Source organism: Schistocerca piceifrons, chromosome 8 (assembly GCF_021461385.2).
Source record: "Schistocerca piceifrons isolate TAMUIC-IGC-003096 chromosome 8, iqSchPice1.1, whole genome shotgun sequence".
In the NCBI taxonomy this organism is placed as follows: Eukaryota; Metazoa; Arthropoda; class Insecta; order Orthoptera; family Acrididae; genus Schistocerca; species Schistocerca piceifrons.
In genome coordinates this window covers 498,475,605-498,498,908 of record NC_060145.1, presented here as the reverse complement: position 1 = coordinate 498,498,908, position 23,304 = coordinate 498,475,605, and positions in this window count along the sequence as shown.

Below are 23,304 nucleotides of genomic sequence, written 5' to 3'. Positions count from 1 at the left end.
AGTACATCGTTATTTGCAGTCCACAGCCTGTGCTTTCACCATAGCCGTTTCTGTGGCCATAAACAATATTTCCGAAATTCCTTCATAAAAGAAGAGTAAGTAATCATTCCAGAATTCCAATTAAGAACACCTGCCAACATGAGTAGCTTAGAAGTAGATGTCCTCGGTGTAGCGAAGCATCCTAAAACAGTGAAGACAATGTCTCCGTTGCAGATTGTATACCTGTCACGTTCCTTTCACAATATGCTGATACAATAACTCCATACTTAGCAATCATACACAACCGCTCGCTCGTAGAAAGATCTCTACCCAACGACTGGAAAGTTGCACAACTCAAACTAGTACTCAAGAAAAATGTAGGAGTAATCCACTGAATTACAGATCCATGTCAGTAACATCGATCTGCAGCAGAATTATGGAACATAGACTGTGCTCGAACATTATGAACTACCTCGTAGGAAACGATTCATTTACAGATAGTCAGAACGGTTTCAGAAAATGCCATTCTTGTGAAAAACAACTAGTTCTTTATTTTCACGAGGCAATGGGTGCTGTTGACAGGGGACGCTACGGTCGTAGGTTCGAATCCTGCCTCGGACATGGATGTGTGTGATGTCCTTAGGTTGGTTCAGTTTAAATAGTTCTAAGTTCTAGTGCTCACAGCCATTTGAACCATTTGACAGGGGACGACAAATTGACTCTGTATTTTTAGATTCCATAACGCTTTTGACACTGCTCCTCACAAATAACTTAGAATCAAATTGCGTCCCCATCGACTATCATTTCAGTTGTGTGACTGGAATTTGTGTCACGAAGGTCACAGGTTGTAATAACAGACGCAAAGACATCGAGTAAAACAGAAGCCATATCTGGCGTTCCCCAAGTAAGTGTTATATAGGCCCTCTGTTCCTGATCTACATAAACGATTTAGGAGACAATCTGAGCAACGTCTTAGAGCGTTCACAGATGATGCTCTCATTTACTGTCTTATAAAATCATCAGGTGATCAATACGAGTTGCAAAACGATTTGGGCAAGACGTCTGAAAGTTGCAAAAAGAGACAGTATAATAAATAATGAAAAGTGAGACGTCATCCCCGCAAGTACTAAAAGCAGTCCGCTAAATTCCGGTTACACAATAAATCACACACATATCAAGGCTGTAAACCCAGTTAAATACTTAGGAATTACAGCAACGAATAACTTACACTGGAGAGCAAAAGAGAGTGGTATACCTGCCTATTATCGTGTAGGGATAGAAGTGCCGCAACACGATGTGGCATGGACTCGATTAATGTCTGAAGTAGACCGCCGGTCCCCAGCACGAATCCACCCGGCGGATTAGTGTCGAGGTCCGGAGTGCCGGCTAGCCTGTGGATGGTTTTTAACGTGGTTTTCCATCTACCCAGACGAATGCGGGCTGGTTCCCCCTATCCCGCCTCAGTTATACTGTGTTGACCATTGCAGCACAAACACCGTTTCCACGTACATGTACACCATCATTACTCTAACACACAAACATTTGGGGTTTCACTCGTGTCGTATGAGACGTTCCCGGGGAGGGACCGAACGGCACAATAACCCTGGGTTCGGTGTTGGGCGGCGGTGGACAGACGATATTGTTGCGAGGCGACGCCGATACTTAGGGCAGAACCGTATGATGGGTATTGACATAGTCGTATGGCTTGATGAATCGTTGATTATTCCAGTAGACAGAAAATATAGGAATACTATCAATAGTAGTTGATCTCTCTCTCTCTCTCTCTCTCTCCTTCTCTCTCTCTCTCTCCCCCTCTCTCCATAAACCAAAGTTCTCCAGATACGAAATCGACGATCTGGGATGAAATGTGCATATAGACCTAAAGGGTCTACCTTATCTCTGCCATTTCAACACAACAGATAACAGATATATGCCAAAATTCAATACTACGTTGCCAGGAATAACAGTACCGAAGTTACTCTGCAGTCGAGGCATTCGCCAACATGGCTGTTAGGAACCTATGAAGGCAGAAAGAAATCCGTCGATCACACGCTGCTCATTGTGGAAAAAACTTGGTGGAATCGAGCCATTTAGGGAACTTGAAAGGAGGTAATCATTTCATTAAATTCCGACAGTGGTGCTTGAGAAGTCGATAACACCAGAGAGTAGTGTCACCGGAGCTCTGTGGAGTCAGCACACAAGCAATGCACAGGCTGTTATAGCCAAATGTTCGGTGTGCGTGTATTACAGCTGTACGCAGCTGCGTTGAAATTTTTTTTTATTTACAACATTTTAATAAGAAAGCAGTTATCAGCAATCGCTCTCTCGAAGAAAGATCCGTACCTGAATATTGGAAAGTTGCATAGGTCACACAATGTACTAAAGAAACGGATAAGAGCGAGTAGTACACGCAGCCTAAGGGTTCTATACAAACTTAATTAAGTATGTACACAGTTCTATATAGATTGTTTGCGAGTGTCAAAATATGTTATATTAATTCGCCGTATCTATTAACTGTATTGGCTTACAAGCTTAAATTTTTTACACCGCCTAGGGACTGTAACTTAAAATATGATGTAAGTTTCAGCTTGGTACCTCTACGTGCCCCTGAGAAAAAGCGATCTTAACAGTCGGACAGGCAGACGGACAACAAAGCTTCCGTCTTTGCCAACTGAGGTGCGGAACCCCAGAAATTAAATAAAATGTTTATTATTGCGAAGGTAATCATCATAACTGTTAAGACATTCATCCCACAGTGAGACAAGACGGTCAGTGCCGTCACAGACAAGACATTTGCGGCTGTCTATCGAACCACGATTGTATCACTTCGCACGAAGCAATTCGACAGCCACAAATATCTTTCTTCGGGGCTCCAAAGATATGGAAACAGCATGGGGAGAGATCGGGACTGTATGGGGGTTGTGTCAGGACTTCCTAGCGAAACTTTCACAGCGTGGTCGAAACAATCTTCGCAACGTGGGGACGGGCCGATATCTTTCATTCCCTCCCGATCTCTCCCCATGCGGTTTCATATTTTCAGGGCCCTGAAGAAAGGTATTCGTAGACTTGTTGCGGACGAAGAGGTGCACGCTCGGGTACAATCGTAGTTTCTTAGACAACAGCAAACAATTTTCCATTGAGGCACAGACTGTCTTGTCTCCCACAGGGATAAACCTATTGACAGTTATGGCGATTACTTTTGAAATAAAAAGTAGGTTACTTTGTTTCCAAGGCAGTAGAATTCCTAAACTTCGTCGATTACGTCGTCTCCAGTCACGTTGGTAAGTTTCTGAATAATCTATGATACTCCTCATTACTTTTGTCTTTCTTCGGTTTACTACTAATTCATGTTCTTAACTCATTAGACTATTCATTCCATTCAGTACTTCCCGTAATTCTTCAGTTTCACTGAAGACAGCAATGTCACCGGCGAATCCTATCGCTGATATTGTTTCTTCATAAATCTGAAACTCAACAGTGAATCTTTCTTTTATTTTCGTCATTACTTCTTTGGTGAACAGATTGAACATTTATAGAACAAGACTGCATCACTGTCTTACACGCTTTTTAATGCGAGGACATCGTTCTCGTTCTTCCATTCTTATTGTTTCCTCTTGGTTCTTATATTGTATATTGCCCTTCTTTTCTGCTAACTTACTTGAATTTTTCTGAGAACGTGAACATATTGAGCCATTTCTAGGTCGGCAAATCCTATGAATGTGTTCATTTTTTCTTACACATCCTCAGTTTTCGTTTCCAGTTTTCTCTATATTACTGTCAGCAATTTGTATTCATGGGATGTTAAGATGAATGTGCTGTCGTACCCGCATTTATCCGCCGACACTGTCTTCCAAACTGTATGGCTGACACTTCTGCGATTGTCTGAGACTCGCTGGTTTTTCAGAGGTGTATTGCACTCTGACAGACGACGATATAGCCTCGCTCACGGCAGACCAAGCGTGTTATTAACGCGTACACCCGTACACACGCGCTCAAAATGATATGCTGTGGGATCAAGAAAAATGGCCCTAACTAAATACCTGATCCGTGTCATGTAACCGTAATTTATTTTTAAAATCAGTGACGAATTTCACATATCAATTCCCGACAGAGCTTTTATTTAACTGCTGCTTTCTCGCAGCTAAATAATTGCTGGAGTGTAAGTGTAGCTCCGCATTAGATGGAAATAATCGAGAACAGTAACGATTCCTAAACCAGACATGGACTTGCGTCAACCAAACAATCATAGTCCTATAAGCCTAGGAGCTATAGGCGGAACTAAAACTGTGACGTATGTCGGGATACCTTGCATATAATACGAACTGCACTAACTGTACAGCCGCTGCTTGTTAGAAGTGGAAGAAGCTCGTGATAAGGTCCGGAAGGACGCACTGATTGCAAAACTGCACATGGTACAACTATCTTCGAAGTACTGTGTAAATATTGTAGGCAGTTTTCTATATAGAAGCAGAATTTTTTTAGAAGTCCGACGTTCGAACAAAAATCAGTTAGATGAAGGGATACCTCAAGGATCGTTTTCATCGCCAACATTGTTCATATTATACGCCTGGAGCAGTTTGCCGATGAGACGGCCCTTTCAACCAGTAGCAAACAAGTCATCGCAAAAGCTCATAGATTTCAGCGACAACTAACAGAGACGGAATGGTGGGCAAACGAAATCCTGGTGAAACTAAACGCTGGCAAAACCAAAGCAATATTATTCACAAGGAGCAGACCAGACACAAGAGATATAGTAATACTGTGAAATTAATAGAGAGAACAGCTACAATACCTGGGAATAAATCTAGACAGGATATTAGTGTTTAAATAACGTGCTCAAATAAAAACAGGAAGGATTACGAGAGTAATACATAAGCTGTACCCACTACTTTCCAGCATACGAATGACTATTTGCGTTAGAGTACGAGAATATAAAGCAACAATATTACCAGAAATACTATATGATAGTTCAACTTCGGGAACCACGAGAATCAATAACGTCAAACTACATCAATTATTACAAAACAGGTGTTTTAGAACAGTCTTAAGAGCCCTAAAATTGGGGAGAGCTAGAGGTATAAGAACTCGTGATGAAAGCGCTACTAATCAAATAAAAAGCCATACCGAAACTCTGTAATAAAAAATATAAATTTTAAGACTTACCGTAAGACAATTGGAGCATACTGGTGCAGTAAACCTGGGGCGCTGGCATTAAATCAAAGTTCTTTGAGCGAAAGTTGAAGATCTGATATAACTTAATAACAAGAAATGAAAAAAAAACGCATTATAGTTAGCCAAAAGGACAGGAATTCAAAAGCCCTATTATTGAAATAAATAATGAATTAAAAATAGGAATCTGCAATCAAAATAGAAAGTTAAACCACCGAAAATGGTTGTTGTTGTTGTTGTCTTCCGTCCTGAGACTGGTTTGATGCAGCTCTCCATGCTACTCTATCCTGTGCAAGCTTCTTCATCTCCCAGTACCTACTGCAGCCTACATCCTTCTGAATTTGTTTAGTGTATTCATCTCTTGGTCTCCCTCTACGATTTTTACGCTCCACGCTGCCCTCCAGTACTAAATTGGTGATCCCTTGATGCCTCAGAACATGTCCTACCAACCGATCCCTTCTTCTAGTCAAGTTGTGCCACAAACTTCTCTTCTCCCCAATCCTATTCAATACTACCTCATTAGTTATGTGATCTACCCATCTACCTCCCCCCCATGAACCATGGACCTTGTCGTTGGTGGGGAGGCTTGCGTGCCTCAGCGATACAGATAGCCGCACCGTAGGTACAACCACAACGGAGGGGTATCTGTTGAGAGGCCAGACAAACGTGTGGTTCCTGAAGAGGGGCAGCAGCCTTTTCAGTAGTTGCAAGGGCAACAGTCTGGATGATTGACTGATCTGGCCTTGTAACAATAACCAAAACGGCTTTGCTGTGCTGGTACTGCGAACGGCTGAAAGCAAGGGGAAACTACGGCCGTAATTTTTCCCGAGGGCATGCAGCTTTACTGTATGATTAAATGATGATGGCGTCCTCTTGGGTAAAATATTCCGGAGGTAAAATAGTCCCCCATTCGGATCTCCGGGCAGGGACTACTCAAGAGGATGTCGTTATCAGGAGAAAGAAAACTGGCGTTCTACGGATCGGAGCGTGGAATGTCAGATCCCTTAATCGGGCAGGTAGGTTAGAAAATTTAAAAAGGGAAATGGATAGGTTAAAGTTAGATATAGTGGGAATTAGTGAAGTTCGGTGGCAGGAGGAACAAGACTTCTGGTCAGGTGACTACAGGGTTATAAACAGAAAGTCCAATAGGGGTAATGCAGGAGTAGGTTTAATAATGAATAGGAAAATAGGAATGCGGGTAAGCTACTACTAACAGCATAGTGAACGCATTATTGTGGCCAAGATAGATACGAAGCCCACACCTACTACAGTAGTACAAGTTTATATGCCAACTAGCTCTGCAGATGACGAAGAAATTGACGAAATGTATGATGAAATAAAAGAAATTATTCAGATTGTGAAGGGAGACGAAAATTTAATAGTCATGGGTGACTGGAATTCGAGTGTAGGAAAAGGGAGAGAAGGAAACGTAGTAGGTGAATATGGATTGGGGCTAAGAAATGAAAGAGGAAGCCGCCTGATAGAATTTTGCACAGAGCACAACTTAATCATAGCTAACACTTGGTTTAAGAATCATGATAGAAGGTTGTATACATGGAAGAACCCTGGAGATACTAAAAGGTATCAGATAGATTATATAATGATAAGACAGAGATTTAGGAACCAGGTTTTAAATTGTAAGCCGTTTCCAGGGGCAGATGTGGACTCTGACCACAATCTATTGGTTATGACCTGTAGATTAAAACTGAAGAAACTGCAAAAAGGTGGGAATTTAAGGAGATGGGACCTGGATAAACTGAAAAACCAGAGGTTGTACAAAGTTTCAGGGAGAGCATAAGGGAACAATTGATAGGAATGGGGGAAAGAAATACAGTAGAAGAAGAATGGGTAGCTCTGAGGGATGAAGTAGTGAAGGCAGCAGACGATCAAGTAGGTAAAAAGAAGAGGGTTAGTAGAAATCCTTGGGTAACAGAAGAAATATTGAATTTAATTGATGAAAGGAGAAAATATAAAAATGCAGTAAATGAAGCAGGCAAAAAGGAATACAAACGTCTCAAAAATGAGATCTACAGGAAGTGCAAAATGGCTAAGCAGGGATGGCTAGAGGACAAATGTAAGGATGTAGTGGCTTATCTCACTAGGGGTAAGATAGATACTGCCTACAGGAAAATTAAAGAGACCTTTGGAGATAAGAGAACCACATGTATGAACATCAAGAGCTCAGATGGAAACCCAGTTCTAAGCAAAGAAGGGAAAGCAGAAAGGTGGAAGGAGTATATAGAGGGTCTATACAAGGGCGATGCACTTGAGGACAATATTATGGAAATGGAAGAGGATGTAGATGAAGATGAAATGGGAAACACGATACTGCGTGAAGAGTTTGACAGAGCACTGAAGGACCTGAGTCGAAACAAGGCCCCCGGAGTAGACAACATTCCATTGGAACTACTGACGGCCTTGGGGAGCCAGTCCTGACAAAACTCTACCATCTGGTGAGCAAGATGTATGAAACAGGCGAAATACTCTCAGACTTCAAGAAGAATATAATAATTCCAATCCCAAAGAAAGCAGGTGTTGACAGATGTGAAAATTACCGAACTATCAGTTTCATAAGCCACAGCTGCAAAGTACTAACACGAATTCTTTACAGACGAATGGAAAAACTAGTAGAAGCCGACCTCGGGGAAGATCAGTTTGGATTCCGTAGAAATACTGGAACACCTGAGGCAATACTGACCTTACGACTTATCTTAGAAGAAAGATTAAAGAAAGGCAAACCTACGTTTCTAGCATTTGTAGACTTAGAGAAAGCTTTTGACAATGTTGACTGGAATACTCTCTTTCAAATTCTAAAGGTGGCAGGGGTAAAATACAGGGAGCGAAAGGCTATTTACAACTTGTACAGAAACCAGATGGCAGTTATAAGAGTATAGATTTAAGTGTCAGGAAGTTATTTCTGAAAGTATTTGTATGGAGTGTAGCCATGTATGGAAGTGAAACATGGACGGTAAATAGTTTGGACAAGAAGAGAATAGAAGCTTTTGAAATGTGGTGCTACGGAAGAATGCTGAAGATTAGATGGGTAGATCACATAACTAATGAGGAAGTATTGAATAGGATTGGGGAGAAGAGAAGTTTGTGGCACAACTTGACCAGAAGAAGGGATCGGTTGGTAGGACATGTTCTGAGGCATCAAGGGATCACCAATTTAGTATTGGAGGGCAGCGTGGAGGGTAAAAATCATAGGGGGAGACCAAGAGATGAATACACTAAGCAGATTCAGAAGGATGTAGGTTGCAGTAGGTACTGGGAGATGAAGAAGCTTGCACAGGATAGAGTAGCATGGAGAGCTGCATCAAACCAGTCTCAGAACTGAAGACAACAACAACAAACCCATCTAATCTTCAGCATTATTCTGTAGCACCACATTTCGAAAGCTTCTATTCTCTTCTTGTCCAAACTATTTATCGTGAATGTTTCACTTCCATACATGGCTACACTCCATACAAATAATTCCAGAAATGACTTCCTGACACTTAAATGTATACTGGATGTTAACAAATTTCTCTTCTTCAGAAACGCTTTCCTTCCCACTGCCAGTCTACATTTTATATCCTCTGTACTTCGACCATCTTCACTTATTTTGTTCCCAAAATAGCAAAACTCCTTTACTACTTTAAATGTCTCATTTCCTAATCTAATTCCCTCAGCATCGCCCGATTTAATTCGACTACATTCCTTTATCCTCGTTTTGCTTTTGTTGATGTTCATCTTATACCCTCCTTTCAAGACACTGTACATTCCATTCAACTGCTCTTCCAAGTCCTTTGCTGTCTCTGACAGAATTACAATGTCATCGGCGAACCTCAAAGTTTTTATTTCTTCTCCATGGATTTTAATACATACTCCGAATTTTTCTTTTGTTTCCTTCACTACTTGCTGAATATACGGATTGAATAACATCGGGGATAGGCTACAGCCCTGTCTCACTCCATTCCCAACCACTGCTTCCCTTTCATGCCCCTCGATTCTTATAACTGCCATCTGGTTTCTGTACAAATTGTAAACAGCCTTTCGCTCCCTGTATTTTACCCCTGCCACCTTCAGAATTTGAAAGAGAGTATTCCAGTCAACATTGTCAAAAGCTTTCTCTAAGTCTACAAACGCTAGAAACGTAGGTTTGCCCTTCCTTAATCTACTTCTAAGATAAGTTGTAGGGTCAATATTGCCTCACGGGCTTCAACGTTTCTACGGAATCCAAACTGATCTTTCCCGAGGTCGGCTTCTACCAGTTTTTCCATTCTTCTGTAAAGAATTCGCGTTAGTATTTTGCAGCTGTGACTTATTAAACTGATAGTTCGGTAATTTTCACATCTGTCAACACCTGCATTCCTTGGGATGGAAATTATTATATTCTTCTTGAAGTCTGAGGGTATTTCGCCTGTTTCATACATCTTGCTCACCAGATGGTAGAGTTTTGTCAGGACTTGCTCTCCCAAGGCCGTCAGTAGTTCCAATGGAATGTTGTCTACTCCGGGGGCCTTGTTTCGACTCAGGTCTTTCAGTGCTCTGTCAAACTCTTCACGGAGTATCGTATCTCCCATTTCATCTTCATCTACATCCTCTTCCATTTCCGTAATATTGTCCTCAAGTGCATCTTCCTTGTACAGACCTTGCATAAAATGGATCCTGCCCTTTTTTTTGCGCAGTAGTTAATGGTATCCGATCACAGAATAAGATTAGCAGAACTTCATTCTTTGTTTCAAGTACATTCAGTTGTACTATCTTTTTCAATTCGTGAAAGTTAAAAAAGTTTCAAATTGCAAATCAGTATATTGCTGTTATATTTCATCTCAATTGTAGTTTATTTACTTTCTGTTATTCGCAAACATAATTGGCTACTGGCCTTTTTAATATAGAAGGTACTTCAAAATTACGATGGTAGACTTCAAGGGGATGTAGAAAGTGTCTTTAGGAAAAAAATGAGGGTAGGAACCAGTGTTTGGAAAAGTCATCCAGCGACGCTACAGGGCGTCGACGTTCTAGGCGCCGGAGCCTATACAAGTATGTACAGTATACATACAGTACAGTGTGATTCAGTGGTTACGTTTCAAACTTTCTGGGATTATGGAGAAGGATAAATGTATCAATCTCAAGTGAGCGACCCTGGTCGAAAGTCATAAGCGAAAATCGTTCTGATACCTCTGGCAGTGGGATATACGTACCGGTATCGTTGTTGCTAAGGTCGTAGTGCAGGAAACTTTCAGAGGTGCTAGTATGGACCAGAACGACAAGAAAAGTGTCCAGCAAACATTGGCTCTAAAATCCATACCTGAGTAGCCATGAGCACTCATTCACCTTCTTACTGTGAAACACATCTCCTCTGCTGAAAAAGTGTTCATAGCTCATGGCGTAGACTCGTACAGCTCAAAGTAAATGACACTAGAAGCAAAACGGTCTCCGTAAACATGGGCTCTAAAATGCATACCTTCAAAGCTATGACTACTTCCTCATCTTCGGTACTGTGAAACAAATCGCTTACACTGAAAGCACTTTTCTCCCATATTTTGAGAGGTGTAGTATTGACGAAAACAAAGAAGAAATGTCGAGTTAACATTGACTATAAAGTGCGTTCCCTAGGAGATACGAGCATTTCTTCACTCTCGAGACTGCGAAACCCGTCTCTTCCACTGAACAAGAGGTCATAGCTCTAAAGGTATGCACTCTAAAGCCCATGTTCACTGGACATCTTCTTCCTGTTTTGGTCCATAAAACCTCCTCCCAAAAACGGAAAGCAAATAGCCTGCGGTAGAAGAGATGCGTTTCACAATATCGAAGATGGCATGGGACACGTACCTCTTAAGGTATGCGTTTCAGAGCCCATGTTTTTTGAAAGCTTTTTGCTTCTGGGATCGTTTACTTTCAATTGCGAACGTTTACTCCATTAATTATAAGACGTACCGTATATTTGATTAAATTTTCTTCACAGATTTTGGCCATTCTCTTGCCTTTTAGACGACATTTGGCAGCCACTATTTTGAAATTTCATAAATTACTTTTAGCGCCTTATTCCTGAACGTAACCTGTATATATTTACCAATTTTTTTAGCTTCCTAGCCCTTTGGTCTATATTTAAATGAATATTACTGCTCGTAAGTGTAATGAAAGGAAATCGGAAATTATTTTGCTGGGTTGGAGGGTGGGAAGGTGGTGGAGGGGAAGGGCGAAGAACAAGGTACAGAAGGGGAAGTTAAGACTTCTTCATGGAAGTCATTATACTGTGTACGTTGTTCTTTCATCTCGAAATTAACAATGTAGTTCATTATTTAGCAATCAGCTAATTTCACCCGCATGGGCATCATCACAGGACAATTTGTTTTGCTATAAACCGTTATTTCGCATATCTGTGTTGCAGAAGCAACATGTTGTAATGCTGCCCCCTAATAAGGGTTGCACCCAGCTAAAGCACTTACGGGCACACCTACTCAAGATATGAAGTTCACAAGTAAAACGGAAAAAACTATGCCCATTTGCGGGTTTTGTCACTGGGGCATCATTACAACATACCGATATACATTAGTGCAACTACTAAATTGGAAACACACAAAGCGGGGTCGGCCCTCCCTGTTTCGATCTTTTAATCCAGTCTGGTTTCTATTTAATAATTACGGGAGAACACTTGTGATTACAGCCATTGTATATTAGACAAAAATTTAACCCTAATAAATTTCATTTCGCACGGCACTACTTAGCTATCCCACCTGGTGAGCAAGATATATCTGACAGGGAACATATTCTCAGGTATCAAGAACAATATAGTATCTCCAGCCCTGAAAAAATCAGCTGCTGAAAGGCGTGAATACTACCGTAGTGTCTCTTTAATAAGCAATACTTCCACAATATTGACACGGATTGATCACAGGATAGTGGAGAAACTGGTAGAAGCCGACCTCGGGGAAGATCAGTAGGTTCCGGATAAATGTAGGAACACGTGAGAGCGTTTAGGTTCCAGATAAAGGTAGGAACGCGTGAGAAGGGAGTGAGACAGGGCTGCAATATATCCGCGATATTATTCAGTCGGTACATTGAGCAAGCAGGAAAGAAAAACCAAATATAATTTTGGTGAAGGAATCAAACTTCACAGAGAAGAAATAAAAACGTTGAGATTTGCCGATGACATTATTATTCTTTCAGAGACAGCAAAAGACTTCGAAGTGCAGTTCAACAGAGCGGACAGAGTCTTGAAAGGAGGGTACAAGGTCAGGGGAAAGTATGTGAAGAAGACGTTATACACGAAGTTTCTTTCGAAATTACAGGGATCAAGTCTTAAATGTTAAGAACCGCACGTCAAGTTAAGAAAAAGTAAATGTGGTGAAATTATCGTTAGGCTTTACCTACGATTTCCAGCGCTATGAGCCCACGCGTGTGGTCCTGGTGATATGTTCATTAGTTTCCACGCTCCAGCTGGCCGATTTCCAGTGTTCTTTCACCCACATTTCTTATATCACTTACATCACTTGCATTTTATATTTTTTTTATCAATATGTGTGAGTTTACGGTGTGTAGTATTGCCAACTGTCGCTGTGTGTTTATCTTTCGTCTTTTGTTTGTGTTTGTGTTGTGTGTGTGGTTTGGTATTTTACATTTGTTTCGTGTGTGTGTGTGTGTGTGTGTGTGTGTGTGAGAGAGAGAGAGAGAGAGAGAGAGAGAGAAAGAGAGAGTGTGCATGTGTGGGTAAACGTGTAGCTCTGTGAGACGTTCTAGGGGCTTTCATGCTTACATGGTCCATTTGTTGTAAAAAAATGCATACCGGGCGTCGTTATTACTTTTACTTTTCTGTAAGAGTAACTGTGTGGTCATTTACTGCAATTACTAGACAATTTTTGCTATTGTAGGAACGACACACGAAAGTAACGATGATTCGTGAAGTTGCGTTCTGGGGACGCTCATGTGTGAATGCTGCAGATAGTGCATTTGCAGTAAAACACGTACAGCAGACAGCTACCATTCCGCAACTCCTACGTCGTTGATGTCGTCAATAGTGGAAAACGAAACGTAGTAATGGAGCTGTTGGGGGCAACAAACGTTGTTAATTAGCGTCGCCTTTTCGCCCACTTTGGTCTAAGGGTAAACGGAACAAACTGTAGTGTTCGTTTGCCGCAGTTACCAGAAAATTCAGAGTGTTCCTTGTTTTCAGTATCTTCCTTTTGAGTAAGCACAACGTCTCTTATTATAAGAAAACTACATTTGTCTTAGGCTAGGACTCGAAGAAGAATATTAACTAACGGGTCGGACAGAAAGACGCATTGTTAGAGACACGCAGTTTTTTCGTAGAGAAAGTAATAGCAATAATGCAGATGTCGATAACGATAATTCTATTGTGTGAAAGATAGATTTAAATGTGCACTGGACATAATTTCAAATAAATTTGAGAACTGTAATTGCACTTTGATGAATTTACAGTGCAGATTTTGTAATGCAAATCATTTCACGTCTGAAGTGACTTTACGCGATACAACGGCATTCACATTGTGTCATCATAAGAGAAAACTTAATTTGCAGCCGTTAACACAAAATTTATTTTCCACTGCAGTGTATCAAAGACATACTTCAAATGATCTAACAATTAAAGAGAAATCACAGAATTATTTATAGAATACATGTAGCTACAATACGGCATTTACCAAGCATCTGTTCTGCAGCTTCAGTCTCAGGCACTTTAAGATGTATGACATTTGCTGCCACAGATGAGTTCCACTGACTCAGTTGGTCGAAGTTCGACTACAGGCTATACTAGTTCATTTTACTCCTCAAATGTACTATAAATATAGCATGTTTCTGTCAACCACCAGGACAGGGTTCACAAGCTCGCTACGAGTACGGGGAATGTATCTGAGCTAATGTTTGTGGAAAATATGTTGCATAAATATTTTTGCTGTAGCGCCACCCTGTAGCACGGGCGAGCTGGAGCAGATGGTAAAGTCTGTCCAGCCAAGGCTGCATGAAGGGACACAGCTGACCTGTAGTACTTCAGCCGTCGTGCAGTACTGGGAGCTTCCGGACAGACAGATGGAGCCCTTGAAATGATGATTGGTCAATTTCTGTCTCTTGGCTTTTTTGTTTACCGAACAGCGTATGCGCCAGGCCAAGGCTCACATACACTTTCTTTGTTTATTGGTTTGAAGTGAAGATTTAACGCTAGTTAGTGAATGTTATGGCATATTGCTTGTGCTGGGAGCATGTAGTTGAACTAATCTTAAAACAGACACTTTGTAACGTGATGATGCGTTAAAGTGAAAGAGTATATTTGTGTTAATGATCCACATATGCATCTACCTAACGGTGTGTGGCTGAGGGTACGTCTGCTACCATTAAGTGATCCCCTCTATCCTGTTCCACTCGTGACTGCCGCGTGAGAAGAATGATTGTAGGTAAGACTCTGCATTAGCTCCACTTTCTTGAATTTTGTCGTCGTGGTAATTTCGCGAGATGTTCGTGCGAGGAAGTAATATGTTGTCCGACTCTTCCTGGAAAGTGTTCTCTCGAAATGTGAGTAGTAAACCTTTCCGTGATGCACAACGCCTTGTAGAGTCCACCACTGAAGTTTCTTGAATATCTCTGTAGCGCTCTCGAGCCGACTAAATGATCACGTGACGAAACGCGCCACACACTACGTTGCATCTTCTCTATCTCTTCTATCTTTCCTGCCTGTTAAGAGTCCCAAATTGATGAACAATACTGAAAAATCGGTCGAACAAACGCCTTGTATGCCGCTTCCTTCATGGATGAGTTACATTTTCGTAAGATACTTCCCATGAATCTCAGTCTGGCCTCTGCTTTTCCTACTATTTGTTTCATGTGGTCGTTCCACTTAAAGTCGTGCTGTATAGTTACTACAGGGTTACTACAAATGATTTCACAGCTCTACAATAGCTTTATTATTTGAAATATTTTCACAATGCTTTGCACACACATACAAAAACTCAAAAAGTTTTTTTAGGCATTCACAAATGTTCGATATGTGCCCCTTTAGTGCTTCGGCAGACATCAAGCCGATAATCAAGTTCCTCCCACACTCGGCGCAGCATGTCCCCATCAATGAGTTCGAAAGCATCGTTGATGCGAGCTCGCAGTTCTGGCACGTTTCTTGGTAGAGGAGGTTTAAACACTGAATCTTTCACATAACCCCACAGAAAGAAATCGCATGGGGTTAAGTCGGGAGAGCGTGGAGGCCGTGACACGAATTGCTGATCGTGATCTCCACCACGACCGATCCATCGGTTTTCCAGTCTCCTGTTTAAGAAATGCCGAACATCGTGATGGAAGTGCGGTGGAGCACTATCCTGTTGAAAGATGAAGTCGGCGGCGCTGTCGTCTCCAGTTGTGGCATGAGCCAGTTTTCCAGCATGTCCAGATACACGTGTCCTGTAACGTTTTTTTCGCAGAAGAAAAAGGGGCCGTAAACTTTAAACCGTGAGATTGCACAAAGCACGTTAACTTTTGGTGAATTGCGAATTTGCTGCACGAATGCGTGAGGATTCTCTACCGCCCAGATTCGCACATTGTGTCTGTTCACTTAACCATTAAGAAAAAATGTTGCTTCATCACTGAAAACACGTTTCGCACTGAACGCATCCTCTTCCATGAGCTGTTGCAATCGCGCTGAAAATTCGAAGCGTATGACTTTGTCATCGGGTGTCAGGGCTTGTAGCAATTGTAAACGGTAAGGCTTCTGCTTTAGCCTTTTCCGTAAGATTTTCCAAACCGTCGGCTGTGGTACGTTTAGCTCCCTGCTTGCTTCATTCGTCGACTTCCGCGGGCTACGCGTGAAACTTGCCCGCACGCGTTCAACCGTTTCTTCGCTCACTGCAGGCCGACTCGTTGATTTCCCCTTACAGAGACATCCAGAAGCTTCAAACTGCGCATACCATCGCCGAATGGAGTTAGCAGTTGGTGGATCTTTGTTGATCTTCGTCCTGAAGTGTCGTTGCACTGTTATGACTGACTGCTGTGAGTGCATTTCAAGCACGACATACGCTTTCTCGGCTCCTGTCGCCATTTTGTCTCACTGCGCTCTCGAGTGCTCTGGCGGCAGAAACCAGAAGTGCGGCTTCAGCTGAACAAAACTTTATGAGTTTTTCTACGTATCTGTAGAGTGTCGTGACCATATGTCAATGAATGGAGCTACAGTGAATTTATGAAATCGCTTCAGTCATTTGTAATAGCCCTGTACTAGATATTTTACGGTAGATACCGCTTCCAGCAGTTTCTCGTCAATAACGTAGTTGCGCAATTGTGGATTTCTTTTCCTGAGTGTGCGCAATATGTTACGTTTATTTTCATAGTTTATCTTTAGGTGGGAAGATTTACTAAGGTGGTAAATGATTATCCTTAGGGAAGCGTAGAAGTTCTGTGGGTATTAAATTTTGTAGATTGTGAGTAGACACGAACATTGACTGAAAACCTCGTGGTGTTAGACTGGGAATAGTTGTATCAGGCCTTTACTTACCACTAATCCTTGCGTAATATCAGGGAACCGACATTAAGCTCCTTTACTTGGTACTGCACCTATATCCGGTCTTGGAATATTTGCGCATCCAGGCTCATCGGTGTGGAAAGTGAGAAGACTTAATAACACCGATTACAGCATCCTCCTTTCGATAGGCAGAACGCCACGCATGTCTCGAAGTTACATGTTAGAGTACCAACTCAATCTTTTGGCGTCGTTCACTATTCCAAGACAACTTAATTATCAAGATATTATAAGTAGCTTCAGTATTATTAAATGTAGGCGCAAACTAATTAGTCCTCTTACACAAAGAGTCGTATATACTTTAGTAGTAGAGCTGTAAAGCTATCATGGGCTGCCGTAGCCTGCCATAAGTAAGTGTATGCTGCGGCAGTTTTCCTGGCAGATTTGGACACTTAATGTCATGCCCGCGTTACCTGTACATAAGGCGTATTACATACCTACCGGGCGTTACGTCCTAATGATCGTTTTCTTTACGTATGCGATCAGTGTCTTTACAAGTTTACCCTAGAAACCGGAGGTGGTGAACCACCGAGAAACTGAGGGAGAATCTTTAAAGGACCACAAAACGTGTTGAATTTTTTTTATCTACATAGTTATCATCCCGTCTGCTACGCAACAATAATCAATATTTATAGAAAAATTGATATTTTCAATGTTTCATTAAGGTTCCATTCGAAAATTGTTGATCTGTAACATGAAACAGAGGTACACTGTAGAAAAAATAACGAAAAAGTACAGACTCATGTTACAGCGGTAGAAAACGCCATTTCCTCAACAAAGAAAGGTAAAGTAAAAGAAAACCGCGAAACATATATCAAACATCATTTCAATATTTTATCGAACTTATATAAATTTTTTTTGTTATTCAGAAGCAACTTTTGCATTTATGAATGGTAGCACCAAACTCTTGTCTTTGATCATGCTTAAGAACGTTCTACTGAGTGCAAAATGACAATGATAATGATGCAATATTTTTACGTTTCTACATGTTGCTTTGGTTGCATAGCTCGTTGCTGCGATCAACAAATTTTTTTTAAACGTAGTTTATATTCTGTGAGGATATAAAATACAGAGTGGACTAACACTGAATGACGTACAGTTCTAATTATGTGCAAAACAAACAATCAAACAAACAAGAAAAAAAAGAGGTGTTGGCAGGTCCCAGTTTTTCTCACGCACTTCGATTTATGTTTATTTCGCTACCAATACTGCAGGCAAACCAACCATTTAATACGCCATTTATGTGCAGTACCTACCGAACCCTAGCTTCGGTAGTGCGCATCTCTATTTACTAGCAACCATAAATTGTAAACATTTCGCTTCATATGTCACATCATCATTCTGCTTGGATTGTAAACGTCATAACCGCACATCAGCCTAAAACACGTTCGATTCTCGGAGCACAGTACGTTGTGCTTTACGAAACTTCTCGAAATCAACTTTGCAGTTTTCACTTTGGTGGAACTGACACTTTTACTGTGTCTCGAATACACAGTAACCAACATATCGATTCTTTCCAGTGTAGGTTCTCCACGAAAAAAGCAGAAGAATCAGAAGAGGCAGAAATGATCCCACTTCTTGTTGCCTGCTGATGCGCCACGCATTATAACGGGCGATGCCGCTGCGGCACGCGGTTGCGCCACAGCTGGCTGGGGAACGAACCGTTACTCGGAGATGCTGATCAAGGCTGTGCCCTGCTACATATATTAGTGAAGCAGCTTTCGCTAAATGTCGCCTGGCCCGTTGGGATCCGTGATGCAAGGTTAAAAAGCCACAGTTCTGGCTAAACTAACCACTGCCCTGTCGCAGTCCACCTACACTCATAAATTCAAAGGTCGGTCATCTTGCCTGGAAACGTACAAGTCTAACTACTGAGATGGAAACCTTGTTTGCTTTTCTCTCTGTCATTATTTGTATTACATTAATCCTCTCCGATATACGTAAATTTTAAATGTATGGAATTATTTGTGTGTATATTTCATGTGAATTCACTGTTACTCCGAGAGAAATTAATATAAAATCAGAAGAACAAGACAGTTGAAGAGTAGTAGAGTTGGAGAAAGGTATAGTAGCGTTTGTTGGACTGCTTGGTGCTTTCTTCCGCGCAAGAAACGTAAAATTGCAGAAGACTTCCTAAACCAGCCACCTGTGTGAAAGGCGGCTTAACGCGAGAGCAGGCAGTCGTAGTTCAAGTGTTAATGTTTAAAAGGACCTGCTACACATCGTGTTACGGTTTGCTACACTCGGAAAATGACAGCGTGGGGTAGCCCTGTGGTCTGAGGCCCCTTGCCACGGTTCGCGCGGCTCCCCCAAGTCGAAGGTTCGAGTCCTCCCTCGGGAACGAACGTGTGTATTGTCCTTAGCGTTAGTTTAAGTAGTGTATAAGCCTAGGGACCGATGACCTCAGCAGTTTGGTCCCATAGGAACTTACCTCCACTCGGCAAACGAAAAAAATATTGTATTCAATTGTCTTTCGTACAAATAGTGCTGTGGAAGGGAAAGCTCTCTGCACAAATGAATTAAAGTATCGGCTTTCCAGTACCCCGTAAATGCCTTCCTTTCCGCCGCAAAAGTTTGAAATTTGCGTCAAAGGTGCCTGAAAACTTCCTCTGTAACGCTACAAAAGCGCGGCGCCTTGTGATGTCTGCCTCTGGCTCGACGACGCCTCGAACGGTAAGGTGTCGACTCGTGCGAAAAGAAGGCCAGAGCCCAGAAGTCAGTGGGCGTACCACATAACAGCTCCTCATACCCACATTTTATATCTTCTTTTGACGCCTCTGCGATGAAAGTCAGAACAGCGACACCTAGTAATTAAATCAATCTGTTTTCTTACGAGTGGCCGAGGAAAACGTATCAGACATACGGCCACTCAAAACCGAAACGAAATTACCTCAGGAGCCGGCATAAAGGGCGTTAATGAAACCAAACCTTTCCTTAAGACGTGATTCCCACATATTTCGCGGTCGAAAATGACATTTCACAGTACGATGAGCAAAAGACGACCTCTTGGCAACATTTGGCGCTGGTGACACCTCCTGGGCGATCCTACCCTTCCAGACAGACATCTTGAGGTTGTAACCACATGGAACGTGATCTCACCACTATGGGGTGCAGTGCGACCGCAATTTTTACTCACGTGTGCAGGATGGAACCATTAGGTACCGTTCAAAACTATTCGACGAAATCTGAATGTGGTCCCAAGTACCAAAGGATCCTTATGCTTTGTCAGTGCATCTGTTGCACGCCCTCCAGTAGCGTGGTCACAGTTATGGCACTTCGACACTTGCGTGAATAAAATGGCAAAGGCTTCCTCTAACACCACCGTTCCGGCGAAACCTTCTCTGGCACCGGCACCTGTCCACATTTATTGAGTATTTTAAATCGTAGAATGCCTGCAAAATCCTGCCAGGCACCTGCGGCCACACAGCTGGCCTCGGAGGTGTGTCAAGTGGTTGCCTACCTGCATGTGACTCGGGCTTGTTTGCAGCTTTTCTTTGTAAAAATATATTTTCGAACTGGGAGACGCTTACGAGGTTTCGAAAAAGTGATCATTCAGATCCGTAGCACAGTGTATATACAAGTAAACGTCTCTTTTCTAGTTGGTCTTAATCAGCAGTCCGTCTTGCACCAGTTCGAAAAAAACTGAATGTCCAATCTTATACGAATTATACTGAAGCGTCATCCATCATCAAGCCCGACTGAACATTCTGCCGTAAGCTGTCTTATAGTGATCCAACTCTCATTTATCGTAACACTAGTTTTAACGTCGATTTTTGTGATATCCAAAAAACGTTGCCATACTGAATAGGGCGCCTCAGAGGCACAGATAGCCGGACCAGAGATCGCATTATGCATCGCAACCTACATGTCATCAGATGGGAGAAGCTTCCTTCCGTACTTTTTTGCCGTCGAAAATATTGGAAGTAACAAAGGGGAACAAAGTAAATTGTCTCACACGCCCATTCATAGTGTAGTAAGCAGTGACGTTTCGATGCTAGCACTTCCATTTCTATCTTGTAAAATGTGTTATGTTCAGAAGGATTCTCACAGATGAAATTACACTGACCTTTGGTATAACTACTGAGTCGTTCCAGAGTAAGAACAGAACACACGCACAGATAAAGGCCAATTCGTATTCGGATGGAATCATTCTCTGGGATTCCCCATAAGTTAGTTCAGCCGCCTGTTTGCAAGCTCTTGCACTTGCACATCACTTCGGCTTTCCGCTCGCGCTTGACCTTCCCCAGTAGTCGTGCTGGCTGCAGGGGATCTACAGTTTACCGTGGAATTCGAACCACGTGTCGTTCCTCGCACGTCTTCACATCAGTGATAGGTGAAGGCTAGCGTAAAGATAGACTGAAAAATTGCTAAGTCTGAATGGATAAGATCCCACGACCTTACGGTCTCCAAGATTGTACTTCACCGCTAAACCATCAGACATAAACTTATGTTGTTTTGGTTAGAACAATGATCAAAACTGATCTAGAAATAAATTTATCTAGTTCCAGTTCCCCAGTTCCTACAGAGGTTTTCGGGAAGTTCCCCTTGATTTCCAGACGAATGCCGAAATTAGAAATACTGTCCCAAAAATTCACAATTGGGTGCCCTTCTGGCTCACTGACAGCAGTTTCGTTGAAAAGAAGAAACTTAGTTCTAGAACAGGTCGTCCATTTCCCAGGAGTAGGAAATGAAAAATATCAAGTTGGCTTCGCAAAATGCGGATAACTTCGATTTATCTGGCGAGAAAATTGCTAGTTTTCGTAGCTGGCTGTAAGCTAATGATAAACTTTTAGTAACCGGCCCAGTACAGCTGCATACCATTGAAACTTGACTTGAGCTCAATAAACTTCATAACTGAGCAGCTAAACGACAAACAGAACATAAAATTCAACAATAATATTCTGATACCTCATTACAGAAGTGGTTGACCTACTCACATTTCCATGTTTTTCACTCCACACTACTGTGTATTTTTATGGGTGTACACCGACCAGCCACAACATTACGACCAGTGCGCACCGCGAGTTTGGATGCCGCCTGGTGACGGTGCGGGCACGTGACGCCCTATGAAAAGCAGGTAAGCGCAGCAGAGGCGAATGGAGATCACCCTAGCGGAAATATGGGCTGCATGTGGGGAAATCCACGGAACTTTCTCAAAGGACAGATTACACTGAACAATAAGTTTGAAGTGAAAGTTTGTAAATTGGATGATTTTGTGTTAGTTATGTTTATTTCAGTATAAAATGATATAAAATCCTTATCTTCATAAACATTTAGCTATAGATTATTTTAAAAAAGTAATCTACATTTTTGTGTAAATAACTCACTATAAATAAGCATTCATGTTCTACGATTCAGCATAACAAATTTTAAGTGAATAATTACTTGAATTATGTTATGTGTTATGCGTTGATAAATTTCAGTGCAATTCTGGAACTAGAGAAATAAAATATTAAGAAAAAATGAACATAATATGACATGAATGAAAATACTTTGTAAGTCTGCTTTGTACCAGAACTATGTAAGGCAAAAAAGAACATCTATAAATTAACTGCTCACAGATGTATATAAAGGATTCCAAATGTTAAATGAGATATTCTATATCAGCTATCCCATTCACAGAGAAAGCAGCAATATTTAGTACAGCCTAACTGCATACCTAATAGCAGTGCAGCCACTTTCAAATCATCAGAAATCTGCCATTGAGAGTCACTACACTTTATGGCTTCTAGTACAGTTTTCATGTTTCGCTACTCCTCTTTCATATGCACACCATGCCCAATTGGAATAGAAGGAAGCTCATTACGAATATGTAAAAACACTGTTTTAAGCTCAACTTTGACGAATCAATAAAGAATCATCAGGGTTATAATTAATACTGAGAGATTTCATTAGACCATTTACGTCTATATATGCCACAAGACTATTCTGCATGTTCAAAAAAGGAGTGAATTGTTGCTCTCTTCTCCCGTAGAATGAAACATTTACTTTGCTTTCCAAAAAATTGGGCTCCTGCAATCTTGAGGCTAAAATCTCAGCCTTAGCTTAACTCTGTTTCAGACAATTTTTGTGTATCATCAGTTGATGATATATTTGGAAGAAACTCTGGATCTTGTGATGTACATGGTTCAGGACACTCATAATCGCCATCAGAAGTAACCTCGTACTCTGTCGGTGGTTCAGGTATTGGCAATCCTTCCCCAAGTAGAAGTGGACGTATGGCAGATGGAATATTAGGACGGATCACGGTTCGCTTCTTCTTATTAGATATTCCCTTCTTGATAGGAGGAACCATACAAAAGTAGCAGTCACTGACATGGTTACTAGGCTCACGCCAGATCATGGGCACTGCAAAGGGCACTGAACGTCCTGTCCCATGCATTCTATTCCTGAGGGTGGTGGCGCGAGTGTTGCAGATCACATGTGCAGCCCAGGATTTATCGTGATCACCTATTTTGCACCCAAAATAACAACTGTAAGCTTTTTTAATCAATGGAGTTATTGGCTGTTTTTGTGAAGAAAATGTCACTTCTCCACACACATAGCAAAATGTGTATGCACTGTTAACACAAACTCGTGGCATTTTTGTTCACTTCAATAGCAGTCAACTTCAACAACTAGTAGTTAATCTAGAAACAAATGTGTAAAAATTATTGTATGAA